Genomic DNA, 15,057 nt, shown 5'->3' with positions numbered 1-15,057 from the left:
AAAACATAAACAGTTATCAAAACAATAACACAATCAAACGAAAGCAGACCTACTTAACCTATTAACATAAGCGGTTAACCTATAGGGCAATTCAGCAACAAAATTTTAATTTAATTAATTAAATAAGCATTACGTTAATTATTTTCTTCCGCCTGTCGCATTTTGGATAACGTTGTTCCGCGGGAATAAATTCGACCCTGGGCGGTGTTTTAAAGCATATTTTCAGTTTATGGCAATAATTAAGGTGCGGTTGCCCCAAGTCTTTATGAGCCAGCGAAATATTTTAATTAGGTTGTCCGAACTGCCACTAAACCGATGTGTGAGAGTTGGCCGGTGTTATACACGATTAATTATTAACTTTTAACTCATATCTTTGCTTAACGTGTTTGTCGATGGTTTCCAATTTTATGTGCCCGCTAGAATACGGTATTGGTTTTGTCCTCGTGAAATTAAAAATTGGACATGTTGGATAATTTTCTCTTGTTACTGAAATAAACTATAATTATGTAACATTGTGAGTTTGTAGCAACGGCTACTTCCAATCCACTTTACAAGCATTGTTGATCCTAATACATTATTTTACGAATGAAAACATTTTTCTTCAACAGATAGAACTTACTTTACGTGCTTAATGTAAAATGGCAATCCTGTGAAATCCGTATTTTTGTTCTTTCATCGTCTCCGAAGACGTAGATTGTTCAAAATACTAGATAGAGCCCAAAACGGGATTAACATAACAAAAATTTAATTGCCCTCTAAGTTCGTATTTTGATACTGGTGCTGCAATACATAAAGCGATCCGCAGTCACGCTCGTTGCACTTTTGACGGCGTCGGAGTGTGGTGCACTAATTATATTGCAACTACAGCTTGGCATATGGTTGCCTAAGATTAATATAGGTTATGAGAAGAAAAACGGTTTAGTCATGACGTGGAAACTTTTAAAAGCTATTGAGCCGAAAGGTTCCCGACACTAAAGAATAGCACTTTCTCATAGACGTTAAGAGACGGATAAGATGTAATGAACACTTTCGTCTAGTGGAATTTTATTTTACAGGTTCCTCTTAGCGTTGGTATTATTCATACACATACATACATACATACGGTCACGTCTATACTACGTGCGTCCCTTGCGGGGTAGACAGAACCAACAGTCTTAAAAAGACTGAATGGCCACGTTCAGCTATTTGGCTTAACAATAGAATTGAGATTCAACTAGAGACAGGTTGCTAGCCCATCGCCTAAAAATAATTCCAAGTTTGTAAGCCATATTGTTTTGTATTGGTCATACACTTCTGGGTAAAAGTCATACATCTCTGACTACAATCCTACTCAAGTAGATACCTTAGATACTTACAAGATACGACGCTTGTCTCGCTTTCATTGTTACAAATCTGTTGCCCAAATATGCAGCATTCCTGGCGTTGTTTTAACTCAAGCAGCTTATAGGTTATCATTCAACTTTAGCCGTCATCTTGCGAGAAAAATATTTTCCATTAATTGTTTATGTGACGTCCAACAGTCCGAGCAGCCAGTGAGGCAAGCGAAATCCGACGAAGCGAGCGGTAATTTTCCCGCAAATTGGAATAGAGTTAAGTTAACACGAGTGCTGTGTAGTACTAGACGCAGGTAATTGCTATTTAAGCAAGCTGTTACTCCAACTGATGTGTAAATAATCCAGCGGGTATAGAAAGTCTTTTTAATTTTTTTGCATGGTTTTTGTGCGAAACTTCGGTTGATTATCAAGTCCAATCAGGTAAAACTATTAATAAGCTATACATTTGTCAACTATAGACAATAGTTACATTTGTGCACGTGACGTCTGTGCAGCAACAGTCTGAGCCGCCAACGAAGCAAGCGAAGTCATACGAAGCGAGCGGTAAGTTAACAGGCATGTGTAATACTGTAAATCCAGTAAATGCTATGTAAACAACCAATTTGCTAGACCACTGAACTCTAACTAAGCTTATTGGTTTAATCAATCATAACTATTGCAATTTTACCCGCCATCTTGTGTAAAAAATCATTTACTTATCAAGTCTAATCAGGCAATAATTACCAATCAAAGGCAACACATTTGCCCATTATAGACAATAGTTAGCTACATTTGTGTACGTGACGTCAACAGTCCGAGCAGCCAGTGAAGCAGACGAAGTCCGACGAAGCGAGCGGTAATTTTCCCGCAAATTGGAATACAGCCAAGTTAACAGGCGTGCTGTGTAATACTGCACGTCCAGTAATTGCTATTTAGGGGTAACATTGCTTCCAATTCTGATCGGCGTGAGTTAGGGTTAAGTAAATTTGTGTTTGTTAGGCTTTTCTGCTAAATTTTGAAGACATGCACAAGATAAGATATATTGTTGTGTTGGAGGAAATTATTTGCTTAAGGTTTTTTTCTCTCTCTTAAATCTTTAAATATATAGTTTCAGTCTTTTCATGGTGATTAAAAGTAAAATTTATTTCATACATTGACATCAAAAACAAAATAATTTTAAAGAATATCTCACCCGTTTATGAAATGGAATGTATGTTAATACGTAGAGTAGCTTACGTCGTCAATGATCGCTTAAATATTTATAAGGGTATGAAGATGAGGGTTCAAGTTACAAGGCAATCTGGCTTGAAGGACCAACATTATATGGCGCCAATCATTACCGTTTTACTCGCATATGTAAAACCTTGAAATTGAAACTACGTAGTTTCATACTTCTTAAGAGCAGGTATTCTATCTATTTCACTAGTCTTATGGTAGGACAACTTAGACGATTATGTTAATATCACTTGTCCCATGGGTCTACTCAATGGGACTGAGTTAGACAGGGTATATCAAATGCAAGATATAATAACCGATTTGACATACATTATTTGTACATACATATCATCATGCCTTTATTCCCTTCCTTGGCGTAAACAGAGCTAACAGTCTTTAAAAAACTAAAGCTCAGCTGGATGGCTCAATGATGGAATTGAGAATTAGACATTATTTGTTTTACTTTTTACATTTATGTCGACCAATCGTTCATTGACCAAGCAAATGCTGGCAATACTTTTCAGATGGAAATTAGCAATTATTCAAGGCAATTATTTTATACTAACATTTGCCCGTAATTTCGTCCGCGTTAATTTAGCGCCAGCTACAAAGAGCGACAAATTTTAATTTCTTAATGCCATCTATCCGATGATTTTGCGCAACCTACAAAAGAATACAGGAGTTTTTGCAATTTCAACTACATTTTTTAAATATATTTCGATCAAAAATAAAGTATAAATACTACTGTACACAAAAGTACTAGACATACTATCTCCTACAAAATACTGTGTCAAAATTGTAACACACACCTCATACGATGTTGTTTTTTATGGTTCAGTTTGGGTGTTATTTCTTACGATTGTAGTTTGAACACGAGCTGAATACTATAGGAAAAGGCACGCGTTGTACCGTTATAGGAAGCCTGAATGCATGGTGACCGATTTGGGTACAGTTGGCTGGCGAAAAATATGGTAAGATCGGTTAATAAGTATAAATGATATTAGATAGAACTTTTTTAGATATTATATGTCAGATATTATACATAGATAGATACTACACGGCACCAATTGAAGAAAGAATATGACCACTATGTCTTTCCACTATGTCGTACAAGGCGACTAAGGGATAGCCTTATAAACATGGGATTCTTTTAGGCGACTGGCTTGCAATCTGTCACTTTATATGAATATCAATTCTATCAGTAAGTGCTAAGCTAAGCTAAACGTGGTCTGTCAATCTCTTCAAGACTGTTGTCTCCGTCTACCCCGCAAAGGATATAGGCGTGACTATATGTATGGATGTAGATATATCGAAAATGGTATTTCTTCATTTTATTTGGATTATTTGGATATTATTGGTGCCGACTGTCCTTGCCTTGGGGACCAATAAAACTGAATCACCGGATTGACTTCAATGTCCCTAGTTTCCTGATCACATAGTCACCCCTTTTGTATTTAAATTGACAGTTTGAAGGGTGCATCTGATGTTCATGGTACACACATATAAATACGTATCTGTCCCTTACGGGGTAGATAGAACTTACGGTCTTGAAAGGCCTGTAAGGAAACGTTCAGCTGTATGGCTTATTTATGATATTGAGGTTCAAATAGTGAAAGGTTACTAGTCCCTCACCTTATAGAAGTTTAGTTAAGGAAGAATTCCAAGTTTATTAACTTTTGCCCTTGATTGACTTTTAGTATCTGCACGGGAAGAGAAACAGTTGACACACTATATTTTTTTCCTTCGCTATGGAGGCTTGCATTAGATGAATGTGCGTCCATTCCTTAGTCGCCTTTCAAGACATCTAAGGGAAATGGGTGGAGCGTTCCTATTCAAATTGCTGGGAACCTTTAGATGACACTTTATATGTTGATCGTGCTTACGACTCTTTCCGTTATACACACACTGTGTTATCACGCCTCTTTTTCGGGATAGGCAGAGACTATAAATGAATGAATAACTCACAAAAAAGGAAGAACCATATTGTGGTAATAGCAAATACGAAGACGTACGAGTAGTTCATTGGGCGGTTTTATCGCTTATAGCGTCTATATTTCATCCAGGCGACCAGTGACTATACAATACAATACATATCATCACGTCTATATCCCTTGCGAGGTAGACAGAGCCAAAAGACTTGAAAAGAATGTGTGGCGACATCTATACGCCACTCGTCACAACATCCAATCAAACAACTACTGTCAATCATCGCGAAGAAATTGACGCGCTCAACCAATAGCAGCGACGAATCTAAGACGCGATTTCAAAGATTTCACAGATTGGAGCTATATAAACAACCTCCGACACAACATCGTCGGAGCCGCGGTTCCCCAGGCATAACACCCAGCCTGGCGGAAGATCTTCCCTTTGTTGGCGGTCGAGCCGAATCATCGCTCCCGCTACAAATGAAAGGCCACGTTCAGATGTTTGGCTTTTTGATACAATTGAGATTCAAATAGTGACAGGTTGCTAGCCCATCGACTAAAAGAGGAATCCCAAGTTTATATACCAAACCCTTAGTCGCCTTTTACGACATCCGTGGGGAAAAGATGGAGTAGTCCTCTTCTTTTTGCTATTGGTGCCGAGAACCACACGGCACTATATCCTGTACATGAGATTATATCTTTCTATCCATGTACTATTTTTCTTCTTTTGCTTAAGTCACATTCAAACATTTAACCTACTTTTTTTCCACTGCAATAAACTATCGACAGCCATTATCATTAAAAATTCCATTCAAGTAGCCGTGCGTGATGAGATGATGAAAGAATACGCGCCAAAATATACGCCATATTTGTTCCGCCTAAAAACTTTGGTTTGCTCAGAAACAGATTTCACTTCAAGTGATTTAAATACATCGATAGTATTATAATTAAATGTGAATGTGTATTTGTTTGTCTTTGATATTAAAACCACTGAACCTATCTCCATGATATTTTTCATAAACGTAGTGTGGAGTACGGAGAAGGATATTAGGTACTTTTCACGCGGGCGGAGTTACGGGCGAAAGTTAATACATAAATAACTTCTTCTTTCGTCTGGTTTTAGTCCCGATGGAATCCTCGCCACTCTAGAGAGGAGCCCGGGGTATGCCTTGACCATGGATCCTAGATTGGGTGAGTCAGGTTTTTACACGAAACGAAGGTTTGCACGAATTACTAACTCGTATTGGATTGATCATGATAACACACCCAATTGCCCAAATGTGCAGGTTTCCTCACGATAATTTTCCTCACCGTAAACGCATCAGTTAGTATTCAAACTAATGAACATAATTATGTATTAAACTTTATTATTAATCTTAAAATCTTGATTAAATTAAGGACGTCCTGGTAAAGGGTCAGGTCAAAAGTACCAGAAACCGAAATAAAGCGAAGGAAGTATGCAGAGATCATGGCAAGTGGAAAGAGGTAGTCTCTGCCTACCCCTCCGGGAAAGAGGCGTGATTTTATGTATGTATGTATGTATTTACTTTAATCGTTCGACCATTTGTTGAAAGCTTGTAGAAACATTAATCTAACTTAATTCTAATTTCACTTGTATTGTTTTCTCAACTATATTTATATTCTTTCTCAATAACTTATTACCCTTCATTGGTATGCATACAAACATCCACCTAGTAATACCAGCTAATAATTAACCCACCCGGACATCCGTTTATGAAAGGAATCCTATCTGGAGGTATAAATCTACCACAATGCACCGGGGATATTAATATAGGCGCCGTCTCTACCGGACAATCGCGACATTAATCTATACGGTTCTGAATTAATCGATCGTTTTATCGATATTCAATTACCGATAGCTTGAACCGAATAATTATTTATCAAAGACGAGTAAGTGGGTATTAAAATTGGGTTTTGAAGTAATTCTTTGGACAGGAAAAAGGAATAAAGATTTGTGATTCAAATAGTGACAAATTGTTAGCCTACAAGAATCCCAAGTTTATTAGCCTTTCCCTTAATCGCCTTTTACGACATCCATGAGAAAGATACAGAGTGGACCTAATCTAAAAAATTTTGATTTAATTTATTCAGTTTTCAATCTAGTGTACTTGACATTTCTAAGTTCATCATTTTTGGGTACTCCACAAAGGCTTACAATCAATCGATCCAATCTTGAGAGGATATGAACCGACGTAACGGTCCGGGACGTGACCGGGCATGCGACGCGGGCATCCGGCTCGCATCCGGATAAATATTGCCGGCCGTGTGTCATACGGTTATCTAACGGATGTCGCAATACACACTTTTTGTTGTATAAAAGATGTAGAAAGTGATTTGTAAATATATAATGTCGCTAAGGAGACACTTGAACTTTGGTTTTGGATTAAACACGGATTCATGTTTATTTTACAGGTTTACTCACAAAACTAGAAGTTACATTTTATTTTTTTAAATACAAGATGATAAATTAATGAGAAGTAAGAGCAAAATGTAAAAAAGCTTTTTTAAATACTTACTTATATTTTTAATCACGTATTTAACCATTACGGGGTAGACAGAGCCAGATTTGAACACTATGGATGACTTAGCAATAGCATTGAGTTTGGAATTTTGTGACAGAAGTTATTCATTCCCTTGATCAACTATTTTAATCTGCACGTGAATAATACATTAACACATACATACATACACATACTTGCAATCACGCCTGTCTCCCATTGGGGTAGGCAGAGACTGTGGATTTCCACTTGCTACAATCCTTACAGACCTCTCCCGCTTCCTGTATGCTCATGAATATCATGCATATTCGACGATTACGGGTACTCCTCACATCTTCCTTTTTCGAGACATAATTTTTTATTAATTCATCTCTTAATCTCTAAAGAGACAGGCGCCAAAAATATAAGGACAACTAAAACACGTCTTCAAAAACCATTTTTCATACAAATCCAGGGTTGGCAGCCGCGCCTACGTTACATCATATAGGTATCTTAGTATTCACCACGGACGCCGCTTAAATTGTTTAGGAGATTTATCTTCGAGGTTAGGAATATGAAAGCTTCCATTTTGCATAATGATACTAGATTTGAGACCTAAATGTCTGAACTTTGAACGTGTGCCTGAATTTTTGGTGAGATTTTTTCGGCTATTTATATAAATTTTCTGTATTATTTCGGTGTAATAATTCTGTGTAACGATGTTGACATCATCGGTAATATTAACAGATTAAATCTAAAATTACTTAATTGATTTCAAAATATGGGATGCTCAAGCGGGATTTCGAAAGGGAATGGGATGTACTGATCAGGTCTTTTCTTTGCAGTGCATAGCCGAAAAGTTTTTGGCCAAGAGTCAAAAAGTCTATTGCACATTCGTGGATTTGGAAAAGGCCTATGACAGAGTTGAGAGGAATGAATTGTGGTCAGCACTTTCTATGCATGGGGTGAGCAGTCTCTTGATACGAGCACTGAAATCCTTATATGAGGATTCGAGTGCTTGTGTCAGGATAAACGGAGCGCACACTGAGTGGTTTAAGATTGAGAAAGGTGTTAGGCAGGGATGTGTTGCGTCACCGTGGCTGTTCAACCTATTTATGGATAGTTGTTTGACAGATTTGAAAGAGTCTGAAAGTGGATTAAGGATGAATGATTTACTCGTCAAATGTCTGCTCTATGCCGACGATCAGGTTATACTGGCGTCATCAGCGGAGGAGTTACAGGAGATGGTAAACTGTATGCATGAAGCTTTAAAAGAGAAAGGAATGAAAGTGAACGTAAGTAAAACTAAAACACTGGTTTTTGAAATGGAGAAAGAAATGACAGCATGTAATATTTTGATTGGAGGAGAAAAAGTTGAGCAAGTGAAAGAGTTTGTATATCTAGGATCAAAGTTTACATCAGATGGCAAGTGTGATAGTGATATTGAAAGGAGAGTGAACGCGGGGAACATGGTGAATGGAGCTTTGCATGCCTTTATGAGCAGTCAGAAACTATCCAAAAAGGCTCGACTGGCTGTGCACAGGGGCGTGTTGGTCCCGACATTAATGTATGGGAGTGAAAGTTGGGTATGGCAAAAGAAGCACGAAAGCAGAAAAAATGCAGTGGAAATGAGAGCGTTAAGGAGTATGTTGGGTGTGAAATTGAGTGACCGGATAAGGAACAGCGTGATAAGGGAATGTTGTGATGTGAAAGAAGATGTAGTTACAGGAATAGAAAAGGGTATGTTGAGATGGTTCGGTCATGTGGAGAGGATGAATGAAAACAGGTTGACTAAGCAGATATACAAGGAGAGTGTGGAGGGAAAGGTCGGGGTGGGAAGACCTAGACGAACATATCTTGATCAAATTAAGGACGTCCTGGTGAAGGGTCAGGTCAAAAGTGCCCGAAACCGCCGAGCTTGCATGAAGAGAGTTATGAATGTGGATGAAGCAAAGGAAGTATGCAGGGATCGTGGCAAGTGGAAAGAGGTAGTCTCTGCCTACCCCTCCGGGAAAGAGGCGTGAGTTTATGTATGTATGTATGTATGATTTCAATAAAATTTTATATGCCAAATTTTATGTCTTTTGTTAATATTATTTAAATAAATATTGATATGGTTTTGTAAAAAACCCAGGATTTTTTAGCCTTTTTCTCCATTCTCTTTAACTTTAAGAAAAAAAAAACTTATTAAAAATTTTCTTTAAAACCGCCGTTATCATTAAAAAGTTTTTATTAGGTACATTCTGGTACATATTGTTCTATTCAAGCCCTAAAATTGAGTGTGTTTAGACGAATACATAATCAGACATTTTGTGGCAGCGGCCATTTTGTTCGGAGTTTTAGCAGAAAGATAGGCACAGACAGTTACGTCAAACTTTTAATACCCCGTCGTTGATTTTTCATAGCGGGTTATAAACAGTTAATTTTAATAGTTATACTTACTTATTGATTATTTAATTGTTTGAAAGGCAACCCTACTAAGTTAGGTAGGTAGGCAACTGATCCGGGTAAAGGCTGCAAGGACCCTCCTCCCGGAACTAACATTACATTCCTATGAGCTCTTGATGTGGACGTGTGCAGAAAGTTTATGAGACGCGGACATTTGGACATGTTACCAGTAATATGACTGGTCCGGTTATTTTAGTTTCCATTTTTATTCGGCTCAACAAAAAAATCCATAGAATTAGAAAAATATAATACTACAGAAATGATTACAACTGATGGTTGTTACAATTATAACTTTTGCATTCTCCATCTCAATTTTTGATAACTTTAGAACTGCGTGCGTAACAAGATGACGACGCAACTTTCTTTTACTTTTAAATGAAATATGCCATTTCTATGCTTCTTCTTAGGCCTGAATTAGTCCCGGTTACATACTCACCACTCTGGAGAGATGTCCGGAGTGCTCTTTTTGTAAATGATACTTGATTGGGTAAGTCAGGTTTTTTACCAAAGTCATTCCTACATTCGTCTATAGCTTTTACCATAATCCATATGGTAAAAGCTATAGACGAACGTTCCCTTAGTCGCCTTTTTTCTTTTTAAGTTCCGGCTATGCTCTACATACATATAAGGATAAATAATTAATAATTTGTTACGTTACGGCAAATAAAAATACGGCATAGTTTTAAATACAATATATTACTTCTATTGTCATATCATATAAATAAAATTCCGATTAATTTTATGGCAACATTTTTTTTCGTTACTAGACCAGTAAACAACTGTTCAAGCGAATTTGAATAAAATCGGAACAACAGAATAAATAGCTCGTCCATTCGATTAGATTGATCGACAATCGAGTGATGTGATGAATCGATGCTCGGCAGTGATTAATTGTGAGCAGATAATTGATATCACTAAAATTGTATATACAATGACGCACAAACGAACAAGGTGGAATTTTTCGGAATAGCCCAACGATATCCGAATAATATATTACTAATAATTATTCCTACTTCTATTGGGTGGCTTTTAGAAACATATACAAACATATAATCACGTCCTTATTCCTCACGGGGCTTACACAAAAGTAAGAGTCACGTAAAAACACAAAAGGCCACGTTCAGATTTAAGGCTTGGTGATAGAATTGAAATTAAAACAGTATCAGTATGGTTGCTAGCCCATCGCCAAAGATAAATCGTAATTTTATTAGCCTTTCCCTTGATTGACTTTTACAATTTGCGTAGAAATTGTGGAAGAAGAAACAGCTAGCACACGCAATATTTTTCTCTTACTCTTTGGCCAGTATGGAAGTTTTTTAGAATCGGAATATTTTAAAAGAAATTACATGCCACATTGCACCAACTTGAAAGTATAGGAATGATGTGTCGTCGTCTTGCACCGCACGTTGTTGTAAAACTGTCAAGGAAATCTCGGAATTGAAACGCAACATAAAAACAATATGATGTTAAAACCATCACTTGTGATGTTAAGTTCACCAGTTTCTGCAATTTTTATACTTTTATATTATTTCGAATTCTATGGGATGGCTATGTGTGTGAAAAAAATCTGACCTACCCAAATCCAAGATATAAAGGTGAGCATGTAAGCAGAACTAAGGCAAGGACAAAGAAAATAAGATGTTCAACTTACAGATATGTAGTTAATTAGATATAGATAGATAGTAAGTAGTTTACAGTTATAAGAACGACCTTGCAACTTTTCCTGAAACAGAAAAACAATTTGCGACCGGATATTTCTTCAGCATCGACCAAACTATATTGACTCGCTCGGTATCGATTTAAGCTTTCAGTGGTTTTAGAGATTGGTAAGAAAATATGAAGAACCCCTTTTTATTTATTTTATTCTATCAGGGACGTCCTTGTGAATGGCCAAGTCAGTGGGGTACCCTAAACCAATGAGTTTGTATGAAGAGTTATGAATGTGGATGAAGCGAAAGTATGCAGGGATTTTTACAAATAGAATGATGTAGTATCTGCCTATGCTTAATTAGCCATCCGAGAAAGAGGCGTAGTTTGATATCATTATATTATATATATACATATATGTAATGATATACATACAAATGTAAGTAATTGATAAAGCTTCGTTAGTTAAACGGTTAAGGAACAAAAATAAAAAGCGTTTTTAAAATCCTACCACGGCCATATACCGATCGTTTTTTTCAGTTAAGGACATTACTTTGAATGCTAACTCAACACATTCAGAAAACTGGAAATGTTACCATGATCCAATACGATTCTGTTCCAGCAAAGGTTGTGGAGGTTAGACAGTAATCGCTACTTATAAAAACCTGATTCACCCCAAATCGAAATCATCAGCAGACCCTGGCTCCTCTCCAAAGAAGGACGATGATGGCAAGAGGAAAGTCCCGGGCAAAAGTAAATAATTAAATCGTGTACGGAACCTATAATATTTCCACAACTTCTCATTTCTCGCCCCGTGCCCCAGTAAAGCGCAAAGTTTGATGTCTTCAGCTATTGATATTCCGTTTTTTCCAGGAAACCTCCGTGCCAGTCACTATTAAACCTTCCCTTGCCAATGTCTGTTTGTGTTTTTCAATCGAAAAAATTTAAGCGGTGTGAACTTTCTTTTTTGGAGTGGGCGACTGTTAGAAAAGGTAATTAAGTAGTTCGTTTGATTGAAGTGGTTAGTTTGGTAAGTTCTTTTATATGTTTAGTTCTTTTCGGTTGTTTTACACTACTATCTTTTAAGTCGCCGCAGACAAAGTAAGTTGTCTCAAAATTGTCTTTAGGCATCTATACTTAGGTACCCTGATGTAACTTTAGAGAAAGGGCTTAATTTCGGCCATAATAATTGGCGGCTTCTTTTGTTCATTTGTAAACGGCTTTATTTTTTCAAACTTAGGGTCCTCACTGCTGATATTTCGGCGCCAAACGTAATCATGGCTTGGCATGGCATGTTTTATGATTGTTAGGTTGGGTAGATTTTTTATACGTGACTGGTTATACTTGTGTACCACGTGTAGGGAAGGTGACATTTTTTCAATTTAGAACTTAAAATCTTCTATTTTTGAACATTCTTTTCTTTTTATTGGCCTGAGTCTTGGATGGTTATCTAAGTGTTTCTCACATTTAACACAAATCCTAACTTACTTTGTAACTAACTCAATCTGTGTAATATGTCAGATGTATGTATGATTGATTCACATATAATTAAATTTGATTTAAAATGATGAGTTTCATTTATTGAAACATTAATTAATTATCCTTTAGTATCTCTACAAAATATTATCACCAGACATAGACATGCAAATATTAACTTTAACATTCTATTGCAATAGAAACGGGCCATTTTCACGAGAATCGTCGAAATTTTGAGCCAATATCGTGAAATCGAAGTGTTTATTATTCGATTCGTCTATTATAAGCCGTATTTTATAGTCCCTACCGCAAAATTCACAATAAATTGTACCCATTATGATATTCATGAAATTAAACTGGTACCTATTGGACTGCTTTTGAATTTTAATGACTTAATGATGTAATTTTGTCATTAACATTTGATAACGGTGAAATTTTGTCACTACCGTTGAGTTCAAAGCTTGGTCCGTTTGAGAAGGCACGGATTGACCTGTATCCGATTAGAAATAAATAATTTTCTTGAACGTAGTCAAAGTAGCTTTTATTAACTAAGATACATTTGATTTCGATGACATTATGTCAAAATAGAGAGATCACTAGATATTCTTTTTATTAATTTCATACATAAATAAATAAGTAAAAAAATTAAAAAAAAAAAAAAAAATACTATTTTTGTGCTATAACATTAGCTTCCACACCTTCCATGTATAGACTTTGCACGGGCTCCCTTCCTGTAGGAATTTACAAAAAAACTAGCCTATGTTACTCTTGAAGGTCTTTACTATCTTTATGCCAATTTACTTTAAATCTTTGTTGTAAATCGGTCCAGTAGTTTTTAGTGTATTCGTTACAAACAAAATTCATCATTCAATCATTTAGCATCTTATTCTAGCAGTGTCGTGTTATTTTGATTAAACTATTCATTAACTTAATACCTTCCATGCAGGCAACAATCGATTCAGCTAATTATGATAAATAAACCTAAACACGGGTAATTATTAATGAAATACACTAATTTGATAAGTAAACGTTTTCCCTTACGTTTATTGTTCGCCAAAAGCGCCGGCCACAATAATTGGGATTGCATCTAATCAAGAACTAAGCGGGGACTATAGTTTGCTCAGTAATCAACGCATTTCATCTCTTATTTGTTGTAGGGTGTCCACGTTTACATTTATAAACAGCAATTAGAATAGAAAAGATTTATTTTCAAAATTGGATATAAGGTATTACTTATTGAAGTCACATCGCTAAAATCTAATTTTAACTATTACCGCTTTCGAAGCACACGTGTAGAAGAAGCGGCGGAACAAACTACACTGCAGCATTTTCACTGGACGTCAATTTACAAGTATTGATCTCTTAAATCTAAAACATGAATGAATGTAAAACTAAATAATATTAATATTGGGTTGCCATTCTTATTAAAATTATAATTAGCTCCTAAATGTTACATAAGTTGATTAATCTGTTATTTTGTCATAATCTCTATTAAAAGCCATATGGTAATCGTGACAGGGATTTGACTACGTGAGGTTTAATTTAAAATTTCAAGGTTTAATAGCGAAAGTCTTAAAATCTCCTTTACATATTCCGCTTTGAGAGAATGTTGCAAAAATAATTTTCAACTCTTTTTCTTATCATGGTTGCCCTAATTCTAAGAGGAATCGGAACAAACCAGGTGTTAGGATTGATTAAATAAAACTCGATTCGCTTTCCTTCGCAAAACAAGTGTATTTACTTATCCTGAGGGAACCATTTAGGAGAAATAGCTGTTCATCTGAGGTAGCATTTTTTGGGGGAGTATTGGAGTGTCGTCGTATGGATCCCGGCTTTTAAGAATAGGGCCACTCCATCTCTTTCCTATGGATGTCGTAAAAGGCGACTAACTAACATGACCCATATTAGCGAGTAAGGCTTTTAGCTTGCGATTCTTCTTTAAGACTATGGGTTTTGTCACTATCTGAAGCTTAATTCTATCATGATGCCATACAACTGACCGTGGCCGAGCTGAGTATAGGGGGTGAGGATAATTAAAAAAAAAACATAAAATCCTTCTTTGAAAAGAAGATACATCTCTTAATCCGTGGAAGATAAAAGAGCTAATTTAGGAAAAAATAGAACTAAGCACAGCGAAATAATGTAACAATAATCTCTTTGTCATAGATAACGTAAAATGCGGCTAAGGGAAAAGGAGCATGTATCTTTTCTTTATACAGTAGGTGTCTCTAAACTTTGCTGTAAGCCCTTACTTTCAAAATTACATGCAAACGTAGTTTCGCTTTTAAAGAACGTTGAATTTGGAGAAGTTTAAAAATTATAAACCGAAAATAAATTAAACAATAAAACCTTAGTATTTATAAAACTTCATAATTTACGTATGACATAAATCAATATCAGAGTTTATGATGACAATACTCTGACATCAAAACGAAAATACTATTCATTAAGACATTTTTTATAAGAGCATTTTTAAAATTTGTTTAAATATTTTACAGTAAAACAAAAATAAATATATAGAATCTTTAAGCCAAC

Source organism: Amyelois transitella, chromosome 26, assembly GCF_032362555.1.
Source record: "Amyelois transitella isolate CPQ chromosome 26, ilAmyTran1.1, whole genome shotgun sequence".
Taxonomy (NCBI): Eukaryota; Metazoa; Arthropoda; class Insecta; order Lepidoptera; family Pyralidae; genus Amyelois; species Amyelois transitella.
Note: the sequence above shows the minus strand (reverse complement) of the source record.